The 18692-nt window shown below is 43.2% G+C and overlaps 1 protein-coding gene and 2 long non-coding RNA genes across 17 annotated transcripts in view; 1 reads left to right on the top strand and 2 right to left on the bottom strand.

Annotated features, from left to right (window-relative positions):
- RBMS3 (RNA binding motif single stranded interacting protein 3) overlaps window positions 1-18692 on the bottom strand; it is a 1621798-nt gene that overhangs the window by 762679 nt on the left and 840427 nt on the right. The gene's annotated exons all lie outside the window — the stretch shown is intronic.
- Window positions 2170-10838, top strand: LOC145520518 (uncharacterized). The gene is made up of 7 exons (XR_014064537.1): window positions 2170-5877; window positions 5981-6069; window positions 6401-6463; window positions 8254-8345; window positions 8976-9051; window positions 9132-9272; window positions 10384-10838. It is a non-coding gene; the product is annotated as an uncharacterized LOC145520518 (long non-coding RNA).
- On the bottom strand, window positions 7544-10503 carry LOC145520528 (uncharacterized). Its single transcript, XR_014064548.1, has 2 exons — window positions 10356-10503; window positions 7544-10088 (listed from the first exon to the last, which is right to left on the bottom strand). It is a non-coding gene; the product is annotated as an uncharacterized LOC145520528 (long non-coding RNA).

The following is an 18692-nucleotide window of genomic DNA, read 5'->3' as shown; positions in this document are numbered from 1 at the left end:
TTCCAGGAGAGGAACTCTGTAGTTTAAGTGATATGACATCACTGTGTTCTTGACCTTTTACAGTCATTAGGGAGAAGCATTCCTTCTCCAATTTTTAGTACATAAACACAAAGTTCTTTCACATTTCCTAATTTCTTAAATACCGTAATTATTTATGTCTAGCTTCCTTTATTTTCAGGTATTTCTCTGTGTGTGTATATTATACATATTTGTTGATTCTTGTCTTTTCTATCCAATTAACTTTAGTATATATGTGTTGTCTCTGTGGCTTCTGAATGGTTGCAAATTCATTACACATTCCTCAGCTTATTGGGCTTCCCAGGTGGCTCTAGTGGTAAAGAATCCGCCTGCCAATGCAAGAGACATGAGTTCCACCCCTGGGTCCAAAAGATCTCCTGGAGGAGGGCATGGCAACCCACTTCAGTATTCATGCCTGGAGAATCCCATGAACAGAGGAGCCTGGTGCTCTACAGGCCAAGGGGTCGCAAAGAGTCAGACACGACTGAAATGACTTAGCACACACACATAGCTTATTACACCAGGATACAACAGTTGAGATTTTCCACTATACATCATCTATAGCTTTTAGGTTCAGACAAAGCCTAAAACCAGAGACAGAATGAACAAAACTCAACATGCTACTGTAGTTCTCCTAACAGACACCCCATTTTACCCTTTGAAATACAAAGGTAAAAAGAAATAAATCATGTTGTGTTTGCTTTCTGAATATATCATTGTTTAGATGTATCACAACTTAGTTTAGATAAGCCAAAAATATATTAGTAACCAACACACACCTTTCTAAATAAGAATCAACGTTACCATGCTCAAACTGAATAGGCTATCTTTAGACCTATTATATTTTGATTTAGGCCTTATACCACATGTTTTATGAAATCTTTCCTAAGTTCCTTTAATAAAAAAAAAATTATTATGAAAAAAGAGCAAATCTCAAAGAATAAATCTGGCACATAAGCAAAGGAGCAATAAAAGCATAAGAATCATTCACCAAATTAGTCTTAGACAAATTTTATTTTGGTGTGTCAATACATCAATATTCATGGTTCACGTTAGAATCACTAACATTTCTACACATGAGTAATTATGGTATTAGTATTTTTCACTCATTCAATTAACATGTCTTGAGCGCATACAATAAAATATGAGCACACATCCTTACGAGAGTCATGGGATGACCAGTTAGCTGGCTGGCTGAGCGCTCCAAGGATCCTGGAGCCAACCCCCTATCACACTAGGTCCAAATTTGTAGGGTACCATGTCACAGCAATGAGTTTGCTATGAGGTCTATGAGGACATTATTGATGGGAGATGTATCAATACATTTTTAGAGAGTGAAACAATATCACTATGCGAAGCTGTTAGAGCTTAAAATTGATCGAGGATTCATTATATGACTTATGATTGTTGCTATTATTCACATTTTGGTCTGTTAGTTTTTTCTTCAAACATTGTGTACATTATAAACACAAATTTATTACTATAAAATTCTCAAAAGTGACAAATTAGAAAATTTTGAGTAAAGAAGAAATTTTTGGTGAATTTTATGCAGATTCTTTCTCTGACTGTCTGAGCAACATATATACTAGTGTCTCAGACAGCTCTTCAGAATTAGTTCTGATTCAGACAATGTGAATATTAGACCAACAAAAAGACAAAAAAACCTAGTGATTGATTCTAGTACGGAAAGTGATAATGAAAGTCATGGCTCTGGAGAAGACTTTACAGGTTTTTCAGGTGTAACTATCGAATGTAATAACCCACAAAATGTTAGTGAAATAACAGAATTAATTTTTTCCTGGCCAAAATAAAAACTGCCAACCACTAGCATTAGTCTCTGTAAAAATGTCCTGGACAATAATGAGTTAATATGGTTAAGTGGTAAAGTAGGAGATCTGGATTCAGTCCCTGGGTTGGGGAGATCCTCTGGAGAAGAGAATGGCAACCCACTCCAGTATTCTTGCCTGGGAAATTCCATGGGCAGAGGAGCCTGGTGGGCTGCAGTCCATGGGGTCACAAAAGAGTTGACATGACTTAGTGACTAAACAACCACAATGTCAAATGCCTAGAGCAGGGCCTGTTACGGAGTCAGTGGCATAGACAATGTTTGTTATTGTCACTGCGTGTGCTGCTACCATGACCATGACCCTCGCACAGCCGCTGCTACACCACCCCCAGCAGGCGAAGGAAGAGCGTTTGCCGACGACCAAGCAGCAGGAGGACAGTCAGGAGGAGCAGAAAGGAGGTTTCCATGGCTTCGTTCAAGGGTCTCCCCTCTAGGTCTCACTGACTGCTCTCCACTCAGCCTGATTTTCCTTTTGCCAAAAACTGTAAACCAATAAACTCTAGGGTGGGGAGGAGGAGGACCAAGGCTTGGGGTTGGCATTTAAAAGAGAGTCTCTGTGAAAGAGATTGGATGGATATCAAGCACACTGTGCATCCACAGACCCATCACTTGCTTGTTACCCACTGCTCACTCTGAAGACAGAAGCTCTCCTTCTAACGGGCATCGTGCCTTTCTATTGATGACAAAATACCGTCTTCCTGATGTCTCCGTAGCAGCAGCTACAGATATACCCGTGAGAGGGTTACAGGATCCCTGCAGGGAAAAGAGTGCTTTGTCTCTAGCAAATCTGGGAGGCAGCAGTGGTTCACATCTCCCTTATGAACGCCATGGCATTTAATGTGACACCGTTTCAAGTGAATCATGTCCCCACAGATGCCCATGACCTGTGCCCCAGCCTTCTTTGCTCCCTGCAGGGGACATAGACTAGAGCCTGGAAAAGCTGGCCAGACTGAGCCTGCAGGCCCACAGATGCAAAAAGGAGTCTTGGTTAATGCCATGGCCGTAGAATTAATTTCATTTCTCTTCGGTAGGCAGTTAAGATTCCATAATACAATTGCAGAAAGAGAAGACATCAGGGCTCAGGGCCTTTACGTGCTTCCTACCTCTTGCTTGTCACACACTAAACAGGACCAGATGTTTCAGCAAAGAAATGAAACCAGTCACCCTGCACTTGATTTGTGGGACCACCCTTACATGAAATGCCAGCGCGTCGCTCCGAAGTTTTAAAAATGATGTGTGTACCAAGCGAGATAAGAAATGTGGACATTCCTTCAAGAAAGCTGTTAATTACAGGATCCACAGATGGTGAGGAAACGCCTTCCAGGCCAGTGTTGAGAAATGCGGAGATTATTTGCAAAGGGGTGAGAACAAAGGCGGTCTCTTCTCGCTCTGGAGCCTCTGTCCTGAGTCGAGTCTGGAGAATGACCCTGTAGGATGGCCGGGTGGGGGTGCGGGGAGTGAAGGTTCGCGAAAGCAGAGCCCAGGAGAAGCGGCAGATCAAAGGCAGAGGGTCTCAGGGTGCCCTAGAAGATCCGCGGTTTTCAGGGAAGAGCAGTGTAGCGAAAAGGAAACACGGGGAGGCGGAGCACACGGGCCCTCAGCACCAGGCTTGTCAACGCGCTGTTCTGGGGGAAAGAGGGAAAGGGCTTGGGAGATGGAGATGAAGAGACAGAAATAAACAGCATATGGAAATATACAGGACATGAGACAGAAAAGGCACAGTGATGCAAACGCAGAGAGAGAGGAAGCAGAAGGGATGAGGACGGATTAGCGATCTACATTTGTGGTTACTTGCTACATACGGCCAGACCATAATGAACTCATAACAGAGGATGAGCTCTGGTCCTGGGAGAGGAATATCTCTTCCCCGGTCATCCTTGGTTCCCTTATGTCTCTGTGTAAGTAAACCTCTTGCCAAGTTGAACAGAGCAGGTTTCTAAAAATAGAGAATATACTGTTCAGAAAATGGGTTTCCTAAATACAAGTTAATTACTTTATCTTATGCTCAAAAAAAGAAATAGAATTCTAGAAGAAAAAAGTAGCTGGTGACAGGATTTTAAATTTCTGATCATTGCCTTGTAATTTAGAATGTGACCCCACTGTTAGACTATAACCCTGGGGGTCTTATTCTGCACAAGATGATCGGGACAGAAGTTTAGGAAAGAGTGGGTTCACCAAGTTGCAACAGGCTTCCTTCCTTCAGCCTTTCTCAGAGCCTGCCACACACTGATGGACAGACTTCTCCACAGCCTCCGCAGATGGATGGTGCAGCCTCGGCCACACCCCTTAATCAGAGAGTCCTTTCTTTTCTGAAGTACACCTCAGGGTATGAGTGCTCTGTGGAACACACTTCAGGAAACTCTGATCCAATGCAAGCCCTCTCCTGTCGCCTTTCCTTGCCGTCTACTAGCCAAATGCACATGCCGTCATCAAGCTAATCCTCCTAAATGGACATTTCATTGCATGTTCCCAGGCTTCTCACTCTACTGGGGTTTCCAGTTGCCTAAAATTATAAATCTCAAACTTTCCCCAAATGCCTAAAATAACAGAGAAGCCAGCACCACACACCATACCTATTCCCTGGCTTCACAAATCTTCTGGCTCAATATCTATTTCCTTTGATGGCTTATATATTGTGATAGGAGATACACATTCATAATATCAAGTCCACATTTCTCAATCAATCAGCGGGTGCCCATCACACTCAGACCTCAGCCCAATTTTCTGTCCTACCTGTGTCCTTCCTTCCTGAGTCTGGCTAAGGAGCATAAACCAGTCTACAGAAAATGTCATTACATTCTTCCAACCCAGAATGATCAGAGATCTCAATTTCAATTAAGAGAAGAGCCATGTTAGAGAACAGGCCAGGCTCTCAAGAGATAATAAGAGAACCCAACAGAGAAATGCACCTCCATTCTGTTTGCACATAACAATGTTTGGCTTTGCTTATTATCTCTGTTAACCAACCAGGACCACATTCGGCATCCTCCTTAGCCTACAGAATCAGGGATGGGATTTGAAAAGAAACGTCTGTGTCTTGGGCCACAGCAATGGCAGCACTCAGGAATTTTAAGACAGGGGCACTGTCGAGGTAGAACATCAAGACGTAGATTTGGACTCACTGGGAGTTGCACTGTACAAAGTCAAAGGTTTTATACTTTGTTTTGCTTTGCTTCACTTTTATCTAGTAACAGAAAAACTCAGTGGGATAAAACACTAGTTAATTTATATAAAACAAAGAGAATAACACATGACTGTCAGAGCCATAAACATGAGCATATATGCCAGATGCTGCTTCTCAAAATGCCACAGGACAGTAAATTCTCGGTGTATCAGTTCACCCCAAGCGGTCTATCCCGAGGGCTTTTCCCTCCAGGTTTAGCCTAAAGACAATGAGAGAAGGTGGGGCTGGAGGAGGCGGTTCCTGTGACTTTCCTCTGCTTCCTTTCCCCAGGAAGAGAAAAATCTCCCCGTAACACAAACAGACACAAAATAAATCTTCACATTAAAATACTCACACACAAATATGATTTCTAAGTCTCTCATTTGTAATCATGGCTTTGAGAATTTCACTGAAAACACAGGCTTCTTAAAAAATACAGAAGGTTAAATTCTTGGAATCAACTGTGTTTTAAGAATTGCAATGGAAAGGATCCAATTCCACGCGTTTCCTGTGCACTTAGTAACCGTTTCCTCTGTTTGAAAATTCCTCAATTATTGGAACTGTAAAGCGAGCAGTTCTACTAGGAAGAAAAAGTGGCCTTTGCCTTTGCAGATATGACCTCTCCCAGGCCCTCCTGGCTCGCTCACAGAAGATGACCTACTTTTTCTGAGATTAAAGTTTTCAGACACGATCTATTTCCACTTCGTCCAAACGCAAAATCCGCCTCTGTCCCCATCTACCCTCTGTGTTCCCCTTTCTTGGAGGAAGAAGTCATCACAGACCAGGTCTCTAAGGCCAGCTATCCCAGTGGTGCCCTTGACCTGTGCTATATCTGCCCCCTGCATTCAGGGTGTGTATGATTTGTTACTTTCCCCACATAATTTTTAAAAGTCGATATGTAGTATTTTCATCTTTATTCAACTCAAGAAATTTTCTTTTTCTTGGCTGCGAAGCACGCAGGATCTTAGTTCCCTGACCATGAATCGAACCCGCGCCCCATGAAGTAGAAGTCGGGCAACTCAACAACTGGACCACCAGGAAAGTCTCAGGATGTGTGTTGAAGGGCGTCTCTAACATACTTCCTTACACCTCTGATACCCCCGGCTCCCTCCTCGTTTCACTAAAACCACAAATACTCTCAAGCCTCTTGACCTCAAAAACTCCTTCTGTTTACTGCATGATCCCAGTGTAGGGTTTGCCTATCTCCCAATGTTCAATCTTAAACTTCTAGAAGGGTGGGCTGTACTAATGTGCCTCCCACTAAATTTCCAAAGCCTTCTTCACCTGCCCTCTGGCTGAAACTGTTTCCCTGAAGGTCAACAATGACTTCAAATTACTCAATGCAATGCACTGTTTTCTGTCTTCAAATACAGTTGGCCCTGCATATTCAATCAAGCTTGGATGGAAGAAATTTAAGAGAATATATTCACTCTGAGGTTGGTTGAACCTGTGGATGTGGAAACTGTAGAGAGGACTAACTAACTGTAAGAGCCTTGAGCATTCAAGGCATCCGTGCCTGTGGGGAGAAGGGGAGGTGTTCTGGAGCCTATACCGCTTGTATACAGAAGGATAATCACATCTTAAACACTTTTAACACATTAACTAAATACTTTTGTTTATTGACAGCTTCTAATATGTTTACTGATATTTCTCCCAGCAATCTTAATTCCAGCTTGTGCTTCATTCAGCCCAGCATTTCACATGATGTACTCTGCATATAAATTAAATAGTAGTAGTAGTAGTAGTAGTGAAGTCGCCCAGTCGTGTCCAACTCTTGTGACCCCGTGGACTGTAGCCTCCAGGCTCCTCCCTCCACGGGATTCTCCAGGCAAGAGTACTGGAGTGGGTTGCCATAGTCTTGTCATATGCCTTGCCCAATATGGAACCAGTCTGCTGTTCCATGTCTGGTTCTAACTGTTGCTTCTTGACCTGCATACAGATTTCTCAGGGGGCAGGTAAGGTAGTCTGGTATTCCCATCTCTTGAAGAAAATCCACAGTTTGTTGTGATCCACACAGTCAAAGGCTTTGGTGTAGTCAATAATGCAGAAGTAGATGTTTTTCTGGAACTCTCTTGCTTTTTTGATGATCCAATGGATTTTGGCACTTTGATCTCTGGTTCCTCTGCCTTTTCTAAATCCAGCTTGAATATCTGGAAGCTCATGGTTCACGTACTGCTGAAGCCTTGCTTGGAGAATTTGAGCATTACTTTACTAGCGTGTGAGATGAGTACAATTGTGCAGTAGTTTGAGCATTCTTTTACATTGCCCTTCTTTGGGTTGGAATGAAAACTGACCTTTTCCAGTCCTGTGGCCACTGCTGAGTTTTCCAAATTTGCTGGCATATTGAGTGCAGCACTTTCACAGCATCACCTTTGAGGATTTGAAATAGCTCAACTGGAATTCCATCACCTCCACTAGCTTTGTTCATTGTGATGATTCCTAAGGCCCACTTGACTTCACATTCCAGGACGTCTGGCTCTAGGTGGTCACACGATCATTTCTATTTCTTCCATCTCTTTCTATCATTCTTTTTTTTTTTTTTTTTTTTAATTTGGCTGTGTCAAATCTTAGTTGTGACATACAGGGTCCACTGCATCATGTGGAATCTTTTGTTGCAGAGCACTGGACTCTCTAGTTGAGGCGTGAGGGCTCAGTAGTTGAGGAACGTGGCCTCAGTTGCTCTGCGGTATGTGGAATCTTAGTTCCCTGACCAGGGATCTAACTCACATCCCTTGCACTGTACAGTGGATTCTTAACCACTGGACTGCCAGGGAAGTCTCTAACCAATGCTTTTCTAAAAAACACACTTCAATGAAGTCCAGCTGATTTACAATATTGTGGTAATTTCAGGTGTATAGCAAAATGATTCAGTTACACATATACATCTGTACATTGTTTTTCATATCCTTTCCCATTACGGTTTATCACAGGATACTGAATGTAGGTCCCTGTGCTGTACAGAAGGACCTTGTTGTTCACCCATCCTGTATATAATAGTTTGCATCTCAACGAACCCATCCTCCGTGATGTTTTCTACCAGTGGTTCCAGGTTGACAATCATTAAACTCCGGCCCTAGCTGGTTTCTGTAGGACTAAATCCATTCTACATCACATACAAGACAATATGCTCCTGTCTTAAATCCTTTCCCACATTACAGAATGAGCTCTTATCTAGTAATTCATCCCCTTTGTTCATGTAATGTTGATATGATACTTTCCATGACAGGCTCTGTAAATGCAGTATGAAAATCTGACTCCTCCAGTGAAACAACTCTTTGAACCCAGCAGAGCTCCTGGGACATGACAGGCGCTGAGTAAGTAAGTGTAGAATGGAGCTGTCCTCTGTTCTCCTCAGGCTTCCCCTTTGCACTGACCAACATCACCATCCGGGGAAATGCAAACAGCACAGGGATGAGTAACCCGGACCTTTCTGGGTTTCCCTGCCCTTTCCCAGCACAATCCTGACCCCAGAAAACCCCTCTTCCAGTATAAACCACAAAGAAGTGTGGAAGAACTGGGAGCTACTTTATAGATACTCACATGCCTACTCATAGCAGCCCCAGCTGTAAACGAATTACTCAAAATAGGACTAACACGCAGGCACAACTGCTTGTGAGCAAGGCAAAAACACTGACACTGGAGACAGCGTGACCTTCCTCCAAACCTCCACCTGGGATTCCTTCAGATAAAGCACATCGATTAGGTAAAGTGCATCGACTGGCTCCGCGACTATAGGCGCGGAAAGGAGGCAGACACAGGTGCAGACCCCTGGGGAGGGGCGCAGAGTCAGACAGAGGATGCTCTCACGCCTCCTCTTTGATGGATGAGATGGAAAGTGTGGCAGCAGAACCAGCACTTATTTTCAACAAGGTCAACATGTAGAGCAGCAAATATATTTTTAAAAGGACGAGTTTCCTCTTAATTGTGCGTTTTTTCTTTGTTTAACAGATCAAGTTAAAATGTGGCTTTCTGTCCGGCAGCAAGACACAAGGCCCATGGCCACACTGTGCTTGTTACAAAGCAAGTAAGACTTGACGGAGGGCGAGGGGGAGAGAAGGGGCAGGGGAAGGGGACTTGTGTTCATCTCTGAAGCTGTATTTCTAGGAGGTAGGACGTGAACAGGACTTGGAAGATGGAGTTGGGGCTAAGGAAGATTCCAAACACGGGAGACGGTATAGCAAAGAGACAGAACTCTAGTCTGCTCAACTGAAAGGACCCTTCTGGTAAAGAAGAGGCTGACCCTTTGTAAGTAACGTCTGCTTCTTCCTTATGTAAACATTCAATCACAATCACGCGGCTCTGGTTTAGGCAGAGATGCAGAAGGAAGGGAGGGAAAATCTGAGGTTCTGCTCTATTCCTCATAATATTAAACATCAAGTCTTTGTCTTACTATTAGTCAACTATCATAAAATACTTACTCTACGTGAGTTAGGATTCCATGGTTGCAAGGAACAGTGATTGATTATTATTAGTCAAAGCAAAAACATCTGACTGACAAAAGTCAAACATAAAAAAGCAAATGGTCTGAGAAGTCAGGGACCAGAGAGGCTGCAAGAATCTGAGCTGAAGACACTGATGGACAGTTAGCTAAAGTCAACACAGACAAATTAAGATGCCTTTTCTCAGGAAACATCTGCTGTTCTTAGACTCGGTCAAGAGTCCACCTTACTCAGATGTTGCGGCCCTTTGATAAGTAATTTGACCAAAACCATATCCAATAGATGAGTTTTCCAATAAGAAGCTGGGGTGAAATCATAAAAAACAAGGAATGGGTGCTGGACCGGCAAAATCTGATGGTTCACACCATGCAGATTTCAGAATAGAGAACGAAAAGAAGTGTCAAACAACACACAGATGTGTGTGCACACCTGTGTGCCATTGCTCCCTCATGATTTTAGACCAGCTGGTGAACACCCCCTGGTCTGTGGAGGTTCATGCTGTCTTTGGACCACTCTGCCTTCTGCTGCTGCAAAGGCGCTTCAGTCGTGTCCGACTCTGTGCGACCCCATAGACGGCGGCCCACCAGGCTCCCCCGTCCCTGGGATTCTCCAGGCAAGAGTACTGGAGTGGGTTGCCATTGCCTTCTCCGCTCTGCCTTCTAACAGGACCCAAACTCCGCATCTCTGCATTTTATCTTTCTCTAAGTAGCTTCAGGTGGTTTCAAAATAAAGAACAAATTTTCTCTAAACAACTTCTTCTGAAAAACCAGTTTCCTTAAAAAGAATGTGGATATGCTGTGCTGTAATAAGTCGTATCAGACTCTTTGTGACCCCATGGACTGTAGCCCACCAGGCCTGTCTGTCCATAGTATGTTCTAGGCAAGAATACTGGAGCGGGTTGTCATTTCCTCCTGCAGGGTATCTTCCTGACCCAGGGATGGAACCCAGATCTCCTATGTCTCCTGCATTGGCAGGCAATCCACTGAGCCACCTGGGAAGCCACAGATAATCCACTGTAGGTACCATCAATCCAATTCTGGTGGAATAGAAACCCAGAAGCAACTTTAAGAATCAAGGGGACAAGGTATTTGATTTCCTGCTCCAGTCAGCTGGCAGAGCCTCCTGGAACATGAGGAGGGCCCCAAAGAGGTGGCAGCAACTGCTATGAATACTCAGTGTCTTGCTGGCTGAGAGGGACGGGATGGTGACACTGGCCAACACACCTGAGGTACACAGGTGCACTGCTGTCATCTGACAAAGGAAACAAGATCTTATTAATCTGGCACAGACACTGGGAAAATAGAGCCAGATATAAAAAGAAACCCAGTGGGCAGCTGATTACTCACTCAATAAATGTTAATTGAGCACCTTCTATGTGGTACCCCTTGGTTCTAGGTTCTGGGGACACAGCAGACAACAAGATAGAACAGATCTGTGTTCTTGCAGAGGTTATTAATAGAGAAGGCAGAGAGTAAAGAACAAAGAAAATAAATAAGAAAAATATCCAGTAACAGTAAGAGCTCTGTGTGTCGTGGGGAATAAAAATAATGTGAAGCAATGGAGCTTGACTGGGGGATGCTTTTATACTAGATGGTCAGCAAAAGGGTTTAAACTAGGACTTGACCAGCAACAACACATCATTCGTGTTCAGACTGGGCAGAGTCGAGGTGAAGGGAATAGCTTTTGCCAAGGCTTCGGTGTGCTGGAGAACAGAAATGAGGCCACTGTGGCCAAAACAGGAAAAGGTGAGGAGGAGAGGGGTAGGGGATGAGGTGGGCGGCTGGTCGTAAGGGTGGTTTCTACAGGGCAAACTCAGAGGATGTTTCCAGAAACAGTCGCTGTGAATGTTCATTAGGTGGAAGAGGAAATAAGGTCAAGTCAGTAGAGGCCATATCTGTGAATCTGAGAGGTGAGGTAAGGGAGGGCCGGGACCCTGGGATGCAGTAAAAGATGAGATTTCCACAAGCGGGATGAGGATGCATCTAAACTTGCTGGGGATCAAGACCCTCCCCATGAACCGCACAGCCCCGCAGGAGGACAGGAAGGTTGGGGAGAATAACTGGACACCTAGTGGGGGGTGGGTGAGGGAAGCATGCAAATCTGCAGACTCTAACCAGAGGTGGTCTTGTGCGGACATGTAGGGCACTGCCAGTGCTGCAGCCAGTTGACCCCAGCTCACACCTGGGTGAGCAGCTGATTTCTAGCACCCTCCAAGCGGTGAGCCAAGACCTGTGACAGCCCTCTTAAACGAGTCAAGAGCTGGGCAGGATTGTCTGTGGGGTTCTGATCTCCGTGGATCCAACTGTAAGAAGCTGAAGAAGGCAGAGAACGCACTAATGGATGGTGAGTCCACAAACTGTCCTGGAGCCTTTGCTTGGAGTCTTACCACCCATTCTAAATACCAATTTGCTTTAAAACATCCTTCTTAAGAATAATTACCACTACTCAAGTACATATCAAGTACCATATACTAGGCAAGTGGCAAACATTATTCCTAATCCTTGCATCCAACTCTTATAGACAGGAAACAGACTGAAACCCAAAAATGATGGGGAATGATTTGAATCAAGTGTTTATGATCACTTGTTCCCATCATGCATGCTAAGTCGCTTCAGTCGTGTCCAGCTCTTTGCAACCCTAGGGACTGTAGCCAGACTTCTCTGTCCCTGGGATTTTCCAGGCAAGAATAGCGGCGTGGACCGCCGTGTGTTCCTCCAGGGGCCCTTCCTGACCCAGCGATCGAACCCACGTCTCTTACATGTCCTGCACTGGCAGGTGGGTTCTTTACCACCAGTGCCACCTGGGAAGTTGTATTTTCACATGATAACAGAACATAAAAGCAAATAAATATGGAGTCCCTATAAAAAGAAAAAAAGACTTACTCTGTTCTCCTCTATCAACTAACGCACATTTGAAACTATAATTTCAAGTGTCTGGACCTACTACAATAAGTCCACAATCCATTCAACCTTATTTGGCACTCTGATGTATATCTTCCCTCTGGTACATTCTGAAGAATATATTCACGTCAACAGGATTTATTCTTTGAGGTTTCTATCAAAAAGTGTCATCCTGTGCTACAAAGGTTAAAAAGAGTAATTCAATGAAAGGAAGTTCACTTTCAAAGGTAAGCAAAACAGACAGGTTTTCTAATGCAAATATGTGCTTCTTAAATTAAACTCAGGAAGGGGCCTTGAGGTTAAGGTTTGATGGATCCTCGCTCAGACTTCAGCACCGAAACCCAATGCCAGACTAAGACACCACAAAGCTGAAACACCCCACGGGCAGTGGGATATTTTGACAGTGAACCTTGCCTTTAAATACTGTCAACTGCCAGGTTTAAGAGATAATCAGACTCCAGCGGAAGGGATGAAATAAAAGGGCTGGCCCTAATGATTTCAACATTCTTTTCAGTCTTATGAAATTATCTTGATCTGTTTCCTGGTAAATGAACAGATGCACTGCTCAGAAGCAAAGTGTTCAGGAAAAAGCTGAGCCGTTTCCATCTGGGCCTGCGTGTTGGCTGTTCAGAGGACTCACCATTTTTCTGTCTCGGTGAATTTAGGGTAGAACATGGTTGCTTCCCCAGCCTTGCAGATTTAGGAACTGGACTTTTTCAGCACACATAGGGATGATCAGAATTCTGGAGACAGATTCAACCTGACTCAACTCACATGAAACTAATGTACAAACCAGAAGGCCAATTTATCTTAGATAACACACATATTATGATCAGCATATTCACATTTTACAGAAATAAAAAGACGGGAAGTTTGCTAATAAAATGCAGCTTAAAAATGGAAAAATAAACAGGCAAAGGGGATTTTTTTTTTCCTCAGACCAGGCTGAGTCACACAGCAGAGACCCCTTCTGTATTGGCAAGAATGCTTGGATTTCAGAATCCAAAGTCCCTCCCCCTTGGACAGGCAACACACGTGTGCTCAGCTGTCCTTCCTTTCTGTAACAGTTTTTTTTTTCTCTAGATAGCTTTGGTAAATCAGTGGTTAAACAAGAGATTCATACGTACTTGAATAATATTGCTTTTCTATATGTACTGGGAAGATCAGTTAATCTTAAGTACCAGAAGGAAAACAAATTTTTTTTTGGCCAAGATCCCGGGGATAACCTACTGTGTTCCCCTTGAAGTCTCTTTCCAACCATATCATGGATATCTGAAGGCACAACGGTCAAGAGAGTACAAAAACAATTTGAGCTACTTAAATTATAGGCAAAGTTAAATCTGGATAAATGGCTATAGAGTATAAGAATCAGGAAGTGCCACCATCAGCAAATTTCAACAGAGTGCTCGGTGACGCAGTCAGATGGTTCTTGGTGAAAGCTGGCGAAGTGAAAATGAAAGTGAGCTTCAGAATCATGTTTCTTGTAACAGTAGTGTTCAGCTTGCGATCTACAGGCCAGCAGCGTCAGCTTCACTCAGAAGACCATGAGAAGTATTTCTTGGGCCCTACCCTAAACCTATTGAGTCTGAATTGAAAGAAAGGAGAAGGGAGGGGAAGAGGGAGGGAGAATGACCCACCAGAGGATGTTTTATGTTATGCAAAAGTTTGAGAAAGAGTGCCCTAAAGTACAACTTGAGAAAGAAATCCCATACAAAATAATCAGTTAGTCGAACAATGAAAATAAACCAATAAATAAAAACCAATAATCTAAGCAAGCCCACAAACAAATGAAACATCCCCAACTGTCTTATTATCTCCAGATAAAACTTTTCAAAAATGCGTCCACACAAAAGTATCACGGCAACAAAATCAGAAGTGAGTGGCCAAGGACAACTGCATGTGAGGATACACTCAAAACCTGGAAAAGATGACTTCAACTTTGAGATAGTTTGAGTTTCTGCAAGCCCAGTTTTCTAAATTCCCTGAGGCTTATCCCTCAAATACTCTTGATAGTAAAGAATTCTTTGCCTAACAAGACTTTCACCATACTGAAGAGGATCTTAAACCAGAAGTCGATGCAGGGCACAGACGGGGTGGAAGGAAGGAAGGACACTAACTCTCTTTAGCGTCCTCTCTACCATCGCTGCTGGTCCTCACTTCCATCTGTCACACTCACATGCATCCCTTCAAATGTCACCTCACCTAGATCTGTGTTTGCTGTCGGATTCACTCCCCACTCAGCTCCTCTGCCTGCTCACAGCACATCTTCATCCACGAGTCCCACTGTCACCCCAAGGTTAAGGCCCAAACTGGGGGACTGTCTGTTTTCAGATCATTCTCCGCCCCTCTCTACGGCCTCTGCATCACCTACTGCTCTGGCCTTTTTCTAGTCCCTGATACCTTGTGTCTTCCTGTCTATGCTCACTCAGGTTTAGCTTGACATCCTAAATGTTACCTTTCTGCACCATTACCCCTTACAAAATACTAGTAATCAACCTAAACATTTATTTCTATGTAGGTTTCTTCACTCCCAGTGAAACAACTCGCAATTGCTTCCTTCTGCTAACTGCATCAAGATACCTACTAGTTTGTGTGGCTTCCTCTTCACTTGTCATTATTGTTTCTTGGAAACAACTAAACACCCAGTGTTAATTATTTGAGTGATCATCAGCTCACTCTCAAAAGTATTTAAAAATATGTGTCACTTCAAAAATCCAGAAAAAAATCATTCCTATGTTTTTCTAGGAATAGATAAACATAGGACAAGCATTAACATGCACACATAGACATATACGGATTTTAAAGGCAGGTTTGGAATCATATTACAGCACTGTCTTACCCCTTACTTTTAAAACCTAACAATACGCCATTTTCTCTGTTCAACACATCTATATGCATTGATTTCATGGCTGCATAGTGGTTTTTTGTAAAGATAAACCAACATTTATTTAATCTACTCCAAATATTTTATTGCTCAAAATCTTGCCTATTAAAATCAATGCTGCACATATGTACAAGTATGCTTTAACCCCTTGGCAGCTGTTTCTTGAATTGAACTTACTGTATAACAAGGTATGCACCGTCTTAAAACTTTTGATACATCGTTTCAAACTGAGATCCAAAAGTTACTTATGAGTTAATATTCCCCTGAGTATGAACAGTGTGTTGGGAGTCGCTATCTCCCTGTAACTCAATGTACCCAGGCTATTAAGAAATGTTTTTGTAAAATAATCTCTCACTGTTATTTTCTCTCACTGGTCATCATTTCTTCAATTATTAGTGACATAATTTTTTCGTGCCTGTTAGCTATATTTTTTTTTTTTTCATTTGTGAGTTTTTGTCCCTTTTATTATTGGAGTGTTTTCTTTTTGTCTTATTGAATAGTAGGAGTCTATTTTATTTCCAGAATGTTAAACCTTTGTAACATTATGTTGCAAACTTTTATAAGACTGTTTACTTGCTTTTTAGTTTAAATTATAGTAGAATTTTGCTAAATGAAGATGTATAAATATACCTGTAGTCAAAAAGTGGGAATTACACTTAAAATAAAGAATTTTAAGTCTATCATTCATTTATGGTTTCCGCCTTGAGAATGAACCTTATAAATCTACTCCTGTACAAAGAGTAAACAATGGTTCGCCTTTTTGTCTGCCCTCGAAGGCCTGAAGTCTTACCGAGCTCTGGGAACCCAACCAGTTCCATCTCCCACCCATTCTCTATTTCAGCAAGTCTGACTCTTGGCTCTCTGGTCTCCCTCTAGGCATACCTCACACCACTGTCATGTCCTTGCTCTAATTCCAGCAGGAATGCCTGCCCATCCTTCCCCAACTTCGCCAATAAGCCAAACGCCCGATTCCTTTGTTCTCCGTCAGACTGACCCCAAAGTCACTTCTCCCTTCATAGCTCTTCTTGCCCAAACAGCCCTTGTCCCTTCTCTTTAAGTCGATGCCACACAATTTAGCATCTGATTACCTCGCTTTGTTCCATGTGTCAGCTCTGTTTCTTAAAAAAATGATCAATGTCTGAAGAGCAAGAATCAAGGAGTATAAACCTCCTTCTGTCTTGAACTAACTGTTATGACCTAGGTCTTTAGACTCTCTAATCAATAGAAATTGATGAGAGGCCATTGGAGAATTTCAGGAAAGGCTTTAAGGGGGCTTGGGCCCAGGCTCAACCCCTGGTGGTTCAGATGGTAAAGAATCCGCCTGCAACATGGGAGACCTGGGTTTGATCTTTGGGTCGGGAAGCTCCCCCGGAGGAGGGCATGGCAACCCACTCCAGTATTCTTGCCTGCAGACTCTCATGGACAGACAAGCCTGGCAGGCTATAGCCGTAAGTTCACGGGGTCACAAAGAGTTGGACCTGACTCAGTGACTGAGCACAAGGGCCCAGGCTCAAGGGAGCTGAAGCAAGAGGCAGGAGCGCACGCCCCTCTCCTGCTCAGGTCCCTGGGCGGGGTAACAACAGGGTGGAGGCTCAGTGGGGCAGCAGAGGCAGCTTGGCTGATCCGCCTGCCCCTCAGTGGTGCTGTGTGCAGGTATCATGTGCAGTTCCCCACTTTGGTTTCCAGGACCTCAGAAACGGCGTTGGTTTGTGGCCTTTTTGTATCTTCTTGTTTGCAATCTGTCCTAACTGCACATGCACACAATTATTTTTTAGTCACGTATGGTTTCTATGCATCTTGTTGCTTAAGGAGACCTTTCTCCAGGTGCAAGCACTGCAGTAAAATGTCCCTGGTCCCAGCTGATCTCACACCGCACCCCACCTCATACAGAGGCAGCCTAAGGAAACGCTCCATGAACATGCATTGACTGACACCTTGGATTTCACATTCAAAATTTCCATGTTGCAAATCCCTCCTTAATAGATATGAAATAAACTGGTATAGTACTGGGCTAGAAGATATTACAACTCAACAATGCACAAACACTGAAAAATCTTATTTCCTTTTCTAAAGAGTCTTCAGACCAAACATACACGGAAGTGTGGGAGACGCAGGTGTAAACAGACACTTGTTTTTTAACTAAGTCAACGCTGACTTGAGAGTAAACATGAGAATGAGCAAGAGTAAAGCAAACACTTCACAGAACAACAACAACAAAAATGCCAAACACATAGAGGAGATTTCACCTTTACACTTTCTTTCTAGTTTCTGTATATCTTTGGAATTGAAAGTACAATATTATTTTGAAATTAAAAAGGAACAAAGAAAACTGCAGCACAAGCACAGATACATATGGAGTAGATTCATTCAACTTTCCAGAAGACTGTACCATCAATTAAAGGATGTTTTGAGAATGAGAGCGTCAGTTCCTCCCTCGTGGAAAACTGAGCAGCACTGCCACGTGCAGGTCCTCGTTGCAGGCCCTGAGAGCAAGGGGAGGAAGAAGGGGACAAGGATTCTTTCCTCTGGGGGCTGATTTTTTTTGTGAAAACCAAAAGAAAGAAAAATGGTCCGGTGCCCAGAAAGTGTCTGTCAGTAAGTGTTACTAGAGTTCAGGACAGGTAACAACTTCCATGCCATTAGTTGACACTTACCAAGCACCTACCAGATGCTGGGCAAGGACTGAGGGCCACTCAGCTGGAAGACCTTTGAGATGGTCCTTGTGTTTTGAGCATGCAGATGTAGGTTAGAGAAGCTATTACAGTTGGAAGAAGATTAACAAATAAGCACAACTAAGTTCAGAAATGTTATGTGTGAGCAAGTCTGAGGATATTTGAAAACTCAGTGTAAACTGGAGAAACTAAGAAACCTCAATTCCTTCATTCCACAGTGAAGAGTCTAGAGAATTATCTGGTTAAAACCCAACACCACACCCAGAGCCAGTGCAGGCTTTGCTCAACGTGTTTCTCAGCACGAGCTACAGCCCTCCGAAAGCAGGGGCTGCTTCTCTGTAAGCTGGCTGCAAGAAATAGCCCCCTCCCTCCTCGAATTCAGAGACTCTGGGAGACAAAAAGCATCCAGGGAATATAAATGGGCCAAGTGCAAGTATTGTGAAATATAGAAATGTAAAAACCAGACAATTTCTGAACAGATTCATCTCAGACTGTGCAGTGAGTTTTCTATGAAGCGCTGAAAAATATCTGCATTGCTTTCCAAAACAAAACCACAATAAAAAAAAAATTCATGGAAGAAGTATGAGAAATACTGAAAGCAAATCTCTCTATATGATTTTACTCCAACTGATGGCAGAGATGGAGGCCGGAGAAACATAATGGATGTACAGAGAAATGTTTCAATGAAAGGCATTGATCTGAACTCTCATAAGGATTTGTGGTCCATTATAATCACGGATCAAGTCAATTTCAGGCCTCTCAGTCTCCCT

The sequence above is a fragment of the Giraffa tippelskirchi genome, chromosome 9, assembly GCF_054371585.1.
Source record: "Giraffa tippelskirchi isolate mGirTip1 chromosome 9, T2T-mGirTip1v1.2.pri, whole genome shotgun sequence".
Taxonomy (NCBI): Eukaryota; Metazoa; Chordata; class Mammalia; order Artiodactyla; family Giraffidae; genus Giraffa; species Giraffa tippelskirchi.
Note: the sequence above shows the minus strand (reverse complement) of the source record. Positions and strands in the feature narration are given on the sequence as shown.